We start from the raw sequence: 12,109 nt of genomic DNA, 5'->3' as shown, positions 1-12,109 counted from the left end.
TTTGAATCTTTCTCTATTATGATAAAATCTCCATTATTATCTAGGCAATTCCACAAAGCATTATAATAATAGTAGAATTATTGTGGTAGCAATGTAATGTTGGCATTATATTTTCATTGATGTCAACATTTAGAGGCAAGCAGTTGCAAAGATGATAAGTGCCACATAGAGCAACATAGAGAGCAAGTGCAGTTGCAGAAATGCATAACAAGTCATGTTAGTTGCTCTCTGTTACATCGATTTGTGCATAACACATCATGTTATCGCTATTTCTATATTGTGGTCAAGAGAAAGGTGGAGCGTATAACACGTAGGTTATCATTATCAATGAACGAGTTAGTTGTCTCGTTATCATGCGGTAGTAATGGTCAAAGATATGTGGCCCTATGGGGTAAAACCACTAAAGAGGATAGAGGTGTACACAAGGCAATTTCATGTTCTACAAGTATCCTATAGTGTGCCTGTAATGCTCACCAAAATACCCTAGAGAAACTAACCATCTAATATGAAAATAGAGAATTTTTTTAAAATATAAATTATTATAACATGTATGATCAACTACTCATATGCAATTAACATTCATGAATATGATAAACAATTAACCTTCATGAACATAATTACAAGAGCTCATAATGCAAGCGGAAATATACATAATACATCAACAACATTCCCTAGGGAATCTCAACGTCATTACCTACAACACCCTCATGAACATATCAACCTAAGCATGCATCACATTTACTATCACAATCTATAGCATTCCAATCGACTAATACTATCTCTTTTCATGCTCACATAAGAATCCTTCACTAATCCAATTATCATGATTTCCATTCATCAATAATGCAAAACCCATATTAGCCTTACGATTCATTTTAAGAGCACCAATACCAAATGTTCCTAATTTCAATCTCTTATTCAACAACCTAACATTATTATACCATTTTCAATGCTAATTACCTCATTACTAATCCATTTCCTTAAGAATCATAATCATTCACATAACACTAAGTGTATACCATAGAATCAATTCATTTAACAAGCATTATCCAAGTTACCACATTACATTTTCTTACAAGTATTATAATCATGACCTAATATATCATCTATCATAATATATACATCAACCATTTACATTAAGGAGCATGGTTCTCAACTACATATACAATTACATCATAAATTCTACAATATTCAAATGCCACATTAAAATCATATTACAATAATCTAATACAAGAATCCATCCATGAGATGTAATGAAAGAATCCACATCCACGCGCAAGAGAAACCAATGAAGAACATCCCAATGGAAGAAGGCATCAAACCACTTGACCATGTGGAACCAAAGGAACCACCCCCCATGCTAGAATATGACACAAGATCCCACACACACTTTAGATCTAGGCTGACACCTAACAACCAAAGGATACAACCAAAATCACAACTCAAGGCTAACTCAAAGCTCAAATAAACATAAGACCTCCAACACAAAAATCTCTAGAGGCAACTCGCAAATCAAGACTCAAGGTGCTAGGACCTACATGTAGGGAAAGAGTTTCATCACATGTATCTACCATGGGAACCTAGGAACTTGTCCTGACATCCATGATACTCATGTGGAGCTGTCTCAACCTTTGAGGATATTTAGGGATTTTGGCTTACCTGGATCACCAAGGTCTACCCAATCATTCCCAGATCCATAAATTACACCAGGGACATGAGTTGAGGCCACAAATCCATTTCTTATCTTATTATGGTGATTTACCTCTACCCATGCCATTAAGATTAGTTATTTATGTCATCACTTGATTGCGAGGTAAACTCCCAATGAGGTATTCTGGCGGTCTAGACCCTGGGTAACCTAGTAGTCTAATCCTCATGACCCCAATCACCCACTTGGAAGCCCACTCCCCCTAACATGCACCTAGACCTTAGGGTAAAAATAACGCACAACACATAAATAAGGGCTCTCAAAGAATCTAACTGGATTACCAAGGTTAAGCAATCAATATAAACTCATGAGACATGAATAGCATATGCCAACAACCTTATAAACAACATGGAACAAACATCATGCATATAAATCATGATACCAACAAAATGAGTCCAAAGAGTAATAACAAGGCATAACATATCTTACAATATTTGCCAAAAGGTGTAAGTCATTCTATTAAAAACCAAAAATACAAAAGTTCAATAAAATCAACAAAACAGTCCTGGATCACCTCAAGACACTCAAATAACATCAAAATAAGCCTCTGGTATGAAAACCAGACCCAAACAATGTGACTCAAAAAGCCAAAACAATAGTGCAGAATCAAACAATGTGTTTATGACACTTTACAACGCATTCACAAGGTTTTTTCGTGCATATAATAGTTACTATAAAACATCTAGCAGGTTAAACATCACTTTCGCAACACTGCAACGCTCACAAAAGGTTCTATCACACCTACAACAATTACTGCAGAATACATAATGAACTAAACAACATTTTCACGACATTGTGACGCTTACATAGGGTTTTGTTGCATATACAACAATTACTGTAGAATACATAACAAACTAAACATTGTTTTCACGATATTGTGACGCTTACACAGGGTTCTGTCGCACATACAACAATTACTGCAAAATAAATAGTGTTTTCGCAACACCGACAACTCCCAAACGCCCAAAATTCACAACAAGCATTTCCAAAAATCTAAACCAAAGAATACAATAATCCCAATCAACACATTTATAATTGATTTATTTAAATTTCTCAGCAACCCAAAATTTCCCACATACAATGTTTTCCAAACAAGCTTTTTGAAAATAATTGCAAAGAAGGATAAAACCTCTAACCTGGTAATAGAAGAAAATGGACAATGAAATTCAATGAAGTGCAATCCCAAATCCAAGATCCAATTCCAAATTCAAACCCAAGCCAAATCGTGAATTTCGCAATAATGAAAATAATCTCCAGCAAGCTAAACCCCAACAAAACTAAAAAAACTCAATATATAAAAATTAATCCAAAACCCTAACCAATCATGACCGACATCAAAATAATTAAAAATATTATTAATCATACCAACCCTACCCAAATTCGAGGTAAAATTATAAAATAATATTATTTACTTAACCTCAAATCTCAACCAATAAAATAATAGGGTAGGTATAAACATGATATTTAATTAATCAATTAGAAACAAGAGAATGTAATAATAATATAATACAATAATAATAAATTAAAGCCCAATAAAATAAATCAAAGGCATTATAAATGAATGTTCCAATTAAATATAAACCACAAATAATATAAATAAACAAACAATTAAATAATAATATCCTCACAATCATAACTCCCAAGAGGGCCAATCATAATTAACAATTAAAATATATTTCCTACTAACCCTTTCCAAAAACCAAGGTAAGAATAATAAAATATTATTTAGTTAACTTACCCATTAATTCAACCAATAGAATAATAGGGTAGGTAGAGAGAATATATTTATTAACCAAAAGTGTAAAAAGAGAAATAATGATAATATTATAAGCAATCAATGATAAATAAACCATGGGCACAATTAATTATAAAAGCTCATTAATAAAATAACCAAAGGATATAAACAAATAGCCACATTAATATAAAAATCACAAATAAATAATATAAATAATACCTGGTATTAAATCATTAAATTAAATTTAAAACCAAAGAATAAAATAATAATAATCTCTCATTAAGTTATTATTAAATATTAATATCAATTATTTAATTTAATTTAATTTAACATTATTAAACTATATAAATCAATTAATTAATTAATAATTAAACCAATAATCATAACACTTCAAAGCAAACCAACATAGGATAACTCAAGAAACCTCTAGACGCTAAAACATCTCACACCAAGACTCCAAGCTGACAAGGGTAATCAACTTAAACCTAGAGTGTAAAATGGGTTTTCATGTCATCTCTGATCAACTTGCCATTGGGATAAGACACACTCAAACCTGTGAAGCTAGGTGGAGTCGATGTCTGGTACCTGCAAACTTGTCACCACCAATACATATACAATAACATATAACGTAATTAAACATACAAGTGGAGAATCACAACATCATATCATGCTCGCAATGAGTGATATGACATCGTCTCTATCATGAATACACTTAGAAGACAGTCACAACAATCAAGCACTATCATCGTACCCAATATAATCATGAAATAGGATTAGTACATCATAAAATATCATCAAATCAACATAAATAAATATTAACCATGCATATGAAATGAGTACATATAGATCATCAAATAAGATTCCATCATCATCCTCATAAAATCATAATGTCAAATGCAAATATAATATGTCTATCACCAATAAAGAAACATCTAAATCATAGGTAAATCCACAAACACCCAATCATAGAATCACAAAATAGTCTAAGATATGCCAATATAGTCTATCGATGCACAAAAAGGAAAGATGAATCAGGGAGGGGCACTAAAGTGTCTGGTCCATCGCCATTGATGTGTGCACATTGTAGAATTGAAACATGTCAAAAATCCCTTGGTTCTGCAATTTTCGGTGAGACAACATTTTTGTCTCATTGACACATGCCTTTGTCGATGAGATATTTCTTATCAGCATAACTGATTTTGCCTTTCATCAACCCTTCTGTGTTACGTCAACATCCTTCCTATTTCGAGATGATTTCATTCTAGTCTGGCTGATATTACTGGTTTTAGTATGATGGGCTTTCTGTTTGGGTGACATGGTGTATTTCGGTGTAACAAACCCCTTTGACATGACTCATTTTTCCCTCTTGGCAGCCAGTGAATGCTATAGCGATAAAGGGATTTTGTTGTGACATTGAAGTTGTCACAACGATAATAGTTTACCATTGGACGTGAGCAGTGCTGGTCAGCTAGGCCCACCTCGTCAAGTTGTCTGCAGGTACTCGATTGGCGACTACTCATTGGTCCACATTGGCAGTGATGTGTTTGTGTGGGGCTCATGCTTGTGTGGCAGCAAATGCCTTTTTGACATGAATTGCCCTTTCGATAAGACCCTTTTCTCCTTTTGGTTGCCCCTTTGGATTACAACAAAATACCTTCTTTCGGTGTGACAAGCTCGTGGTCTAAGCGATAAGATTCCACATGTCGGTATATGATTGCAAGAGTGTCTTGCAGACACCTTTCTTGTTTCAGTGTGACAATAGAATTTGACAAGATGTTTATTTCCTTTCATTGGTAGGTTGAAGTCATAGCGGTAAAGAGACTTCAATGTGACACGACACTTGTCACATCAAAATATGGGTAACCGCGGGGACAAAGTGTTTACCATCTCCGCCCTTCTTTTTGATGTAACATGGCACTTTGCCATGAACCAAATTGGCTCCTGCAAACCTTTGGAAAGCTATAACAATAAGAATTCTACTTCACTGTGACAGGAGAACAAGTCTCAACGATAAAACCCCGAGTGTTGTTTTGATTGATAGAGATGTTTTTGATGCAACATCTGCAACTTGATAGACACAAAGATCTACGTGGCAGTTTCTTGACGTTGATTGAGTGACCTGGATGATGAAAATGAAGACAAGTGGTTGAGAATGAAATTTGATATGCAGAAGTTCGTGCTTGTAGAGAAGATAGCATATTTTAATGAGGTAGTTGTCTCTCATCAGGGCATATTGAGAGAAGATGGAGATTTCATTAATGACAAATCAGTTGTAAATGGTTGAAGGGCTTCAGGTAATCAACAGAGGCAAAATAAAATCTGTTAGACAGATTGAGTTTGCTAAAAAATAGCAACCCAGTATAGAGAACATTCAGGAAATTAGAGGAGTCATTTAATGGCGATGTTTGATCCAAGAAAGAAAAATCCAATTTACTACAAATCAAATCTCAGAGAGACAAAATGAATTAATTTTAAAATGTAGATTTGGAGGGAAAACATTCTCTGATGTAGAGTTGATTCAATAGGGCAGTAAATGTGATTTGGCTAAGGTAGTTGATTTTTTGAGACAAAGATAGAGGTGGAAATAAAAAAATCTCAACAAGACTATGGTGAGTAGTTGAAAAGGAGAGTGAGTCACAACCAAGAGAAAATAAGAATCTATAGAAGACAGGAAAGATGCATTTAATCTGGGTGGCTATCTATCTAAGAGGATGTGCAAAGAGTCAAAACCACTGGCAAGCATGATTTCTCAAAGGCCAAGAAGATCAAAGTTTGAATTCATCCTTGGAGGGAAATTTGGCAAGTACAGAGCTGATCAAATCAAGAAGGAGTTGATGAGATTTGATAGTGGTAGACAAGGGAGCTGAGTTGGAAGAGAGAAAAGTGTTGGTGACCAAAACAATGAATAATATTCAACTATGATGTATGGAACATAAGTTGAAGTGGTTCTAGCAGTTGTAAGGAGGTGTAGAGAACAAAGTGTATTGAGCAGAGACAGACCATTAAACAAAGCCAAGAGTGCAAACAAAGAAGAAGCTATTTAAAAGAAGAGGCTACAGAATAGAGAGTGCAGAGAAGCAACTCTCGTAGAGAGAGTGTAGAATGTAGCCATTAAAAGTAGAGACCAATGACCAAAGAATAAAGTGCCAAGGCAGATAACACAGTGGATTATATATACTGTTAGAGGCAAAGAAAGAGGACTCATCCAAGTGGAGATTAGAAAGATAGATACAGAGATAAGAAGAAGGTTGAGAGAAGGGATTGACAACACACATCAAAGAGCATAGAACAAAGATTGAAATCAGAGAAGAGTAAAGTCAATCTCAAGGGCAGAATACAAGTTGCGAGTTATAAAAATTCATTTGTAAAACGATGCTTATTTGTATTTAAATATTCTACTTATTATAATTGTCTGAGTTGGTGCTTAGATAGAGGGTTTGGTGCCCATAAACTTTAGGGGTTGGTGTTCCTTTGGGTTGGTGCTTGTTTGGGTTGGTGTCCATAAAATGTGCAATTAGTCTTCCATTGTAAGGTTGGATTGGATCAGTAGATTCCAACAACATTTCACACCGAGGTTTTTCTCCACTATGGGCTTTCCTCATATATCTGGTGCTATCTCTTTTACTTGTGTGCATGTGTGCAATTGTGTTCAATATCTCTGCTCATAGTTTTATATTACTGTTATTAATATTTTAATCATTTATAAATTTAAAGTTTTTGTTACCAAAGATTCACCCCCCCTCTCAGTGGTCCATTGTGTTCCTTCAATTGGTATCAGAGCCCCAAGTTCTCAATTAGGTAAGATTTCTCCAACTTGGGTAGATTATAGTGTGTGAACACAATAGATAAATTTGAGTGAATCCCTATACCTAAGTTTGATGGTTCAAACTATGGCATTTGGAGTTCTAGAATGTAAGTCTATTCATCTTCCTTAGGCTATGATGTTTGGATGTCTATTCAAAATGGATACTCTGCCCCTAGTAGTCCTCCAACTGATCCTAATTCTAAAAGAGAATATGAATGTAATGTTGAAGCTAAGAAGGTTATTCTAAGTGGATTGTTTGATATAGTGTCTTCTAAAGTCAAGAAGTGCAAATCTGCAAAGAGCATATGGGACAGACTGAAGAAAATCTATGGAGAAGAGCTTAGCACTTCTGAATCAAATTGTGAAAGGAAGAAGAAGAGAGGATCTAGTAAGTGTACATATGATAAGAGAAGATCGGACTTTAGTTGTAGTGAAGATGAAAAGGAAGATCAACTACTCATGGCACAAGAAACCCCAAATGAGGAGAAAACATCTAGTTGTGATAGTGCATCTCAATCCACCAGACAAGACCATTTTGGCAACAAAGAGGAGGATGAAATTGAGGTTGAAGTGGATCTTGAAGGTGAACTTGCGAGTGCACTTGAAGATCTCAAAAAGGTGAGGAAAGAATACAAGATGTATAAGAATGTTGTTGTTGAAGAACAATACTGACTGAATAAGCATCTCCAAGAGTTAGAGAAAACTATTGTAAATCTGAAAGCACAAGTGGAAGATGATAAAAGAATAAATGAAGTAATAAAATCATATTTTGATGCCAATAAGGGTAGATGTGAAGAATTAGAATCAGAAGTGGAGACAAAATAGGAGTGTCAAAACTTGGAACAAGAAGTGGTGACTCTAAGAAGAGAGCTTGAGAATTGTAATGATGAACTCAAACTAAGGAAGAAGTATGATGGTGGCACCAAAGAACTGGATGAAATGTTGAGTAAACAAAAGCACTCCAAGGATACTGAAGGTATTGGATATGATGTTGGTCAATGTTAAACCAATAAGGACACATATAAGAAAGATACACACTTTGTCTCTTCAAGTGATAATGGTAACGTACAAACCTTCATAGTCAGGAATGCCTCAAGGAAGAAGATGGATCTAACTATAACTGCTAAAAATTTGAAGATGAAGGTTACTGCTGATCCAAAAGGAAAAGGTAAGCTGAATGAAGATGGCTTCTTCATAGATAAGGACACAAGAATAAAGTATAGGAGACCTCTTGCTAGAAGTAGACCAGAATATGTTGCTGCTCACAAGACTAAACAAGTATGGAGATAAAAGGGATCAGAAGAAAGGATTGCTACAAATTTTCAGCCCAGGGTCAATCACAAAAGAAGAGGAAATGGAGCAAACAATCTTGCAAGATCTCCCCTCTCCTGGCAAAATAAATTTGTAAGTCACAAATCCATTTTCCCTGGTTATTGTTTTTCATGCAAGGGATATGGACATAGAGCAAGTGAGTGCAGAAAACGGTCTAGGAGAGGTCAAATTAAATTCTCTGGAAGAAAAATGTAATGTGTCATAGATGTAATGCATGTGGACATAGAATTTCTAAATGTAGGATCATGCATATGCCTTTTCCTAGTTATGTAAGCAAGAATTATATTGCTGCTCCACGAAATGCAAATGTTATACATTATCAATGTAATGGACTTGGTCATAGAAGTCATGAATGCAGAAATAATTTTTTTGAGTCATATGGTAGCCCCTACTCTTCCCTTTTTAACCAAAATGTGAGGCATAATGGTTTTGGTCAGCAAGAGAGAGTGGGTATAAGTGATGTAAGACATAAACTTGCATGGAACAAAATCAGAAGTTCTCCTAGAAGGTCAAGAAATTCTTTTGTTCCATTTGTTGATCACAAAAATATGATTTGGAAAAGGAGAACAAGTCAAGTCAACATAAATCCTTCTACTCCCTTGTCTAGTGAGAGAAAAATGTGCTACTGCTGCAACAATATTGGTCACACAACAAAGTATTGTAGGACAAGAATGGGCGAGCAAAGGAAGATGATAAATGCTGCTCCAAAAGTTGCAAATGAGAGACAAAGGGAGATCAAGCAAATCTGGAGGAGAAAGTGCATCCAAGGAGATGAGAATGGGAAGAATGTTTCTATAAGCCAAGATGATGCATTCCATGCACAAGTGATATCTCCTCAAGCTTAAGAAGATGCAGGACCTTAGTGGTAGCTACATATTGATCACATCCTTCACCCCTAAACCTTGAGAAGGACAAGTATAAGGGCAGGATGCTACATATGAGATAGTAAATAATGAGTGGAGAAGATATTTGGAATGTTGATTGTTTGTGTTTATTTCAGTTGATGCTGAGTTAATTAAGAATTTGTATATCTATTTTAGTTGGTTTAAGTTACATAAGTTTTGCATTAGTAGCATGCAATGCTCTAATATTGTTGGCATTTGGATATCTGTAGTATGGGATCTGGTCATGTGGTTGCACACTCACTATATGAGGTTTAGCATGGCTGCAAGTGTAGAAGATATTTAGAAGGAAACTCTCAATATGAAGGTGGTTTATGTTAAGAGGTTGTAAACAACCATTGCAAGAAAAAGTTGTAGCATAACTTGCATATGAAGAGATTGATGTGAGTCCAAGCTTGAAAGAGTTCAAGATACAGTTTATCTCATGGACATTGGTGGTAATACTTTGATTAATTATGGTGGAATGAAAATCATTGGATAAGATGGTTGATCATAATATTGCAGCTGAAAATGCAAGGACAAAGACTGCAAGAAGATTGTATGAGGAGCAAGCATGAAGGACAAAGTTGACAATATAAAGTGAATAGTACTAAGGATAAGCCAGAGCTATGCTGATTGCTTCAAGGAAATGGTGGAAGAATGACATGAAATGTGAAATCAAAGAATAAATTTGGTCAAATCCTTGCAACAGAGAAAAGGAAAGTGGAGCATAGAGATTATTGGTCTCAAGGGGAGATCATTGCTCAAGTGGATAACAAAAAATTGGCATTTGCAATCCTCAGGGGAGATAATATTTTTTTATAAGTAGTATTTGCACTATTTTTATATTGCAATAGGCAACGAAGGTGAACACAATCATATTAGTGCATTAGTCACAGGGGGAAACTAATAAATTGATTTTGTTGGTTCCAAAATCAATAGATCCCTAAACTCTAAGCATTTAACCATGTTCCTATCAGCAAGTCTAAGGTTGGATTTGGCCAACGAATGAGATTCAGTTACAAGACTTAAATCTCTTGCGCTTTTGGCTCTGCAAGACGAAGACGAGTAAACCTTAATAGTGCCTATTGATATTTAGACCTACTCATGGATTGACACTGTTACACAAAGTAGACATCTCAATGAAAATATACCAAGGAAAGGAAAATAAACCTTCAACTTTAAATTCAACCTCAATTTATACCTTACGTGCTTGCATTAAGATTGATCATTTAAGCTAAAACTAATCCTATTGCAGAAATATAAAAGGTGAAATAAGAATATAAAAGGTGAAATAAGAATGATTCTAAAAGCTAAAACTTGAGCAGTGCCTTGCCTAGGGTGAACAGAGTCCAATCTACAAAACATCAAAACTTGAAATGAAACACCTTTAACACCCATTTGAACATACTATAACTTGCATAATCTGTTCAGAAAACCACAATAGAATGATAGATACCTTCCAATCAAACACATATTGCAATAGTTTGAAAATAAAATTTAACTCTTTCTTTGAAAGAGACCCATATTCACCTACACATTCCTATTAGAGGAAGAAAAACTCATATATCATTGATATAAAAACTCATACAACACATGGACACAAACTATGAGGCAATAAAAAATGATCTTCATTTCATTAAACATCAAAATAAGAGTCTACATTTCAGGTAGACATCTATAGAAAGGAAATGTTCATCTATCCTTGTATTCCTTTTAGCCTATGTACATACTATTTAGCAGAGCTTTTAGAATTAGAATATCAACCAACTCATAATGGCCCTGGATTCCCTTTTATAATACTAAGGGAGCAAACAAGCTTCAGGCCGATTGTGACATCTGCCAAAACCCTAACTACTATATTTTACAAAATGCCACTAAGTAGCTCAAATCTTTCTTGCATATTAGAACTTCAGAGCTCATTAACTACATCTATCTGTAAAGATCTTATATGAATCCTGGAGCCACACTCTTGATAAAATCTGTCAGGTAGCTCATCTAGACTTGTATCAACTGAAGTTATAATCAAAATCTCAAAGTTGAATCTGATATACTTTGACTCATAAGAATTGGTTGGCAATTTATATTAGTTTGCCAAAAATATCAATTTGCAAGGGGAAAAGCAAAAATTGAATGCAATCTCACCTAATCTTCCTCTTCTAGTTGTTTCTCCTCTAAAGAGCAATATTTTTTGTGCCAAATATCTACGTCATTTGTTGGACAAACAAAATATTCCAGGCCCTGTACTTTATTCATTGCCTCCTTTACTCTCAGAGAGGGCATGTATACAATTTCCAAGGAAAACTTATGATAAAGAGAATATACATCAATAATTCTATCAATAATCAGGCGGTAGGCATTATCTTGATTTGGCTCATCTTCTAATGCACCCATAATCTTATTAACTATAGTTGCAAAATATTCTCTCCATCTGGTGAGATCTTTTATTTTCCCTTCATCTATTAGAATTGGAGGAATGTCCCACTTTTGCAGGCCTCTGAATGATCCAATATTCTCTGCTAGAGGCTTCTTTTCTTCTTCCATGTGGGGGAGTTCTTTAATCAATAAATTGAAATTCTTCCACGTGGTCCCCACAAGTTGGGGTGCCTTAGGGTCATTTTTTATTGCAAAAGGAATTTCTTTCAATT

The sequence above is a fragment of the Cryptomeria japonica genome, chromosome 7 (assembly GCF_030272615.1).
Source record: "Cryptomeria japonica chromosome 7, Sugi_1.0, whole genome shotgun sequence".
Classification (NCBI taxonomy): Eukaryota; Viridiplantae; Streptophyta; class Pinopsida; order Cupressales; family Cupressaceae; genus Cryptomeria; species Cryptomeria japonica.
This window is presented reverse-complemented; position numbering follows the sequence as displayed.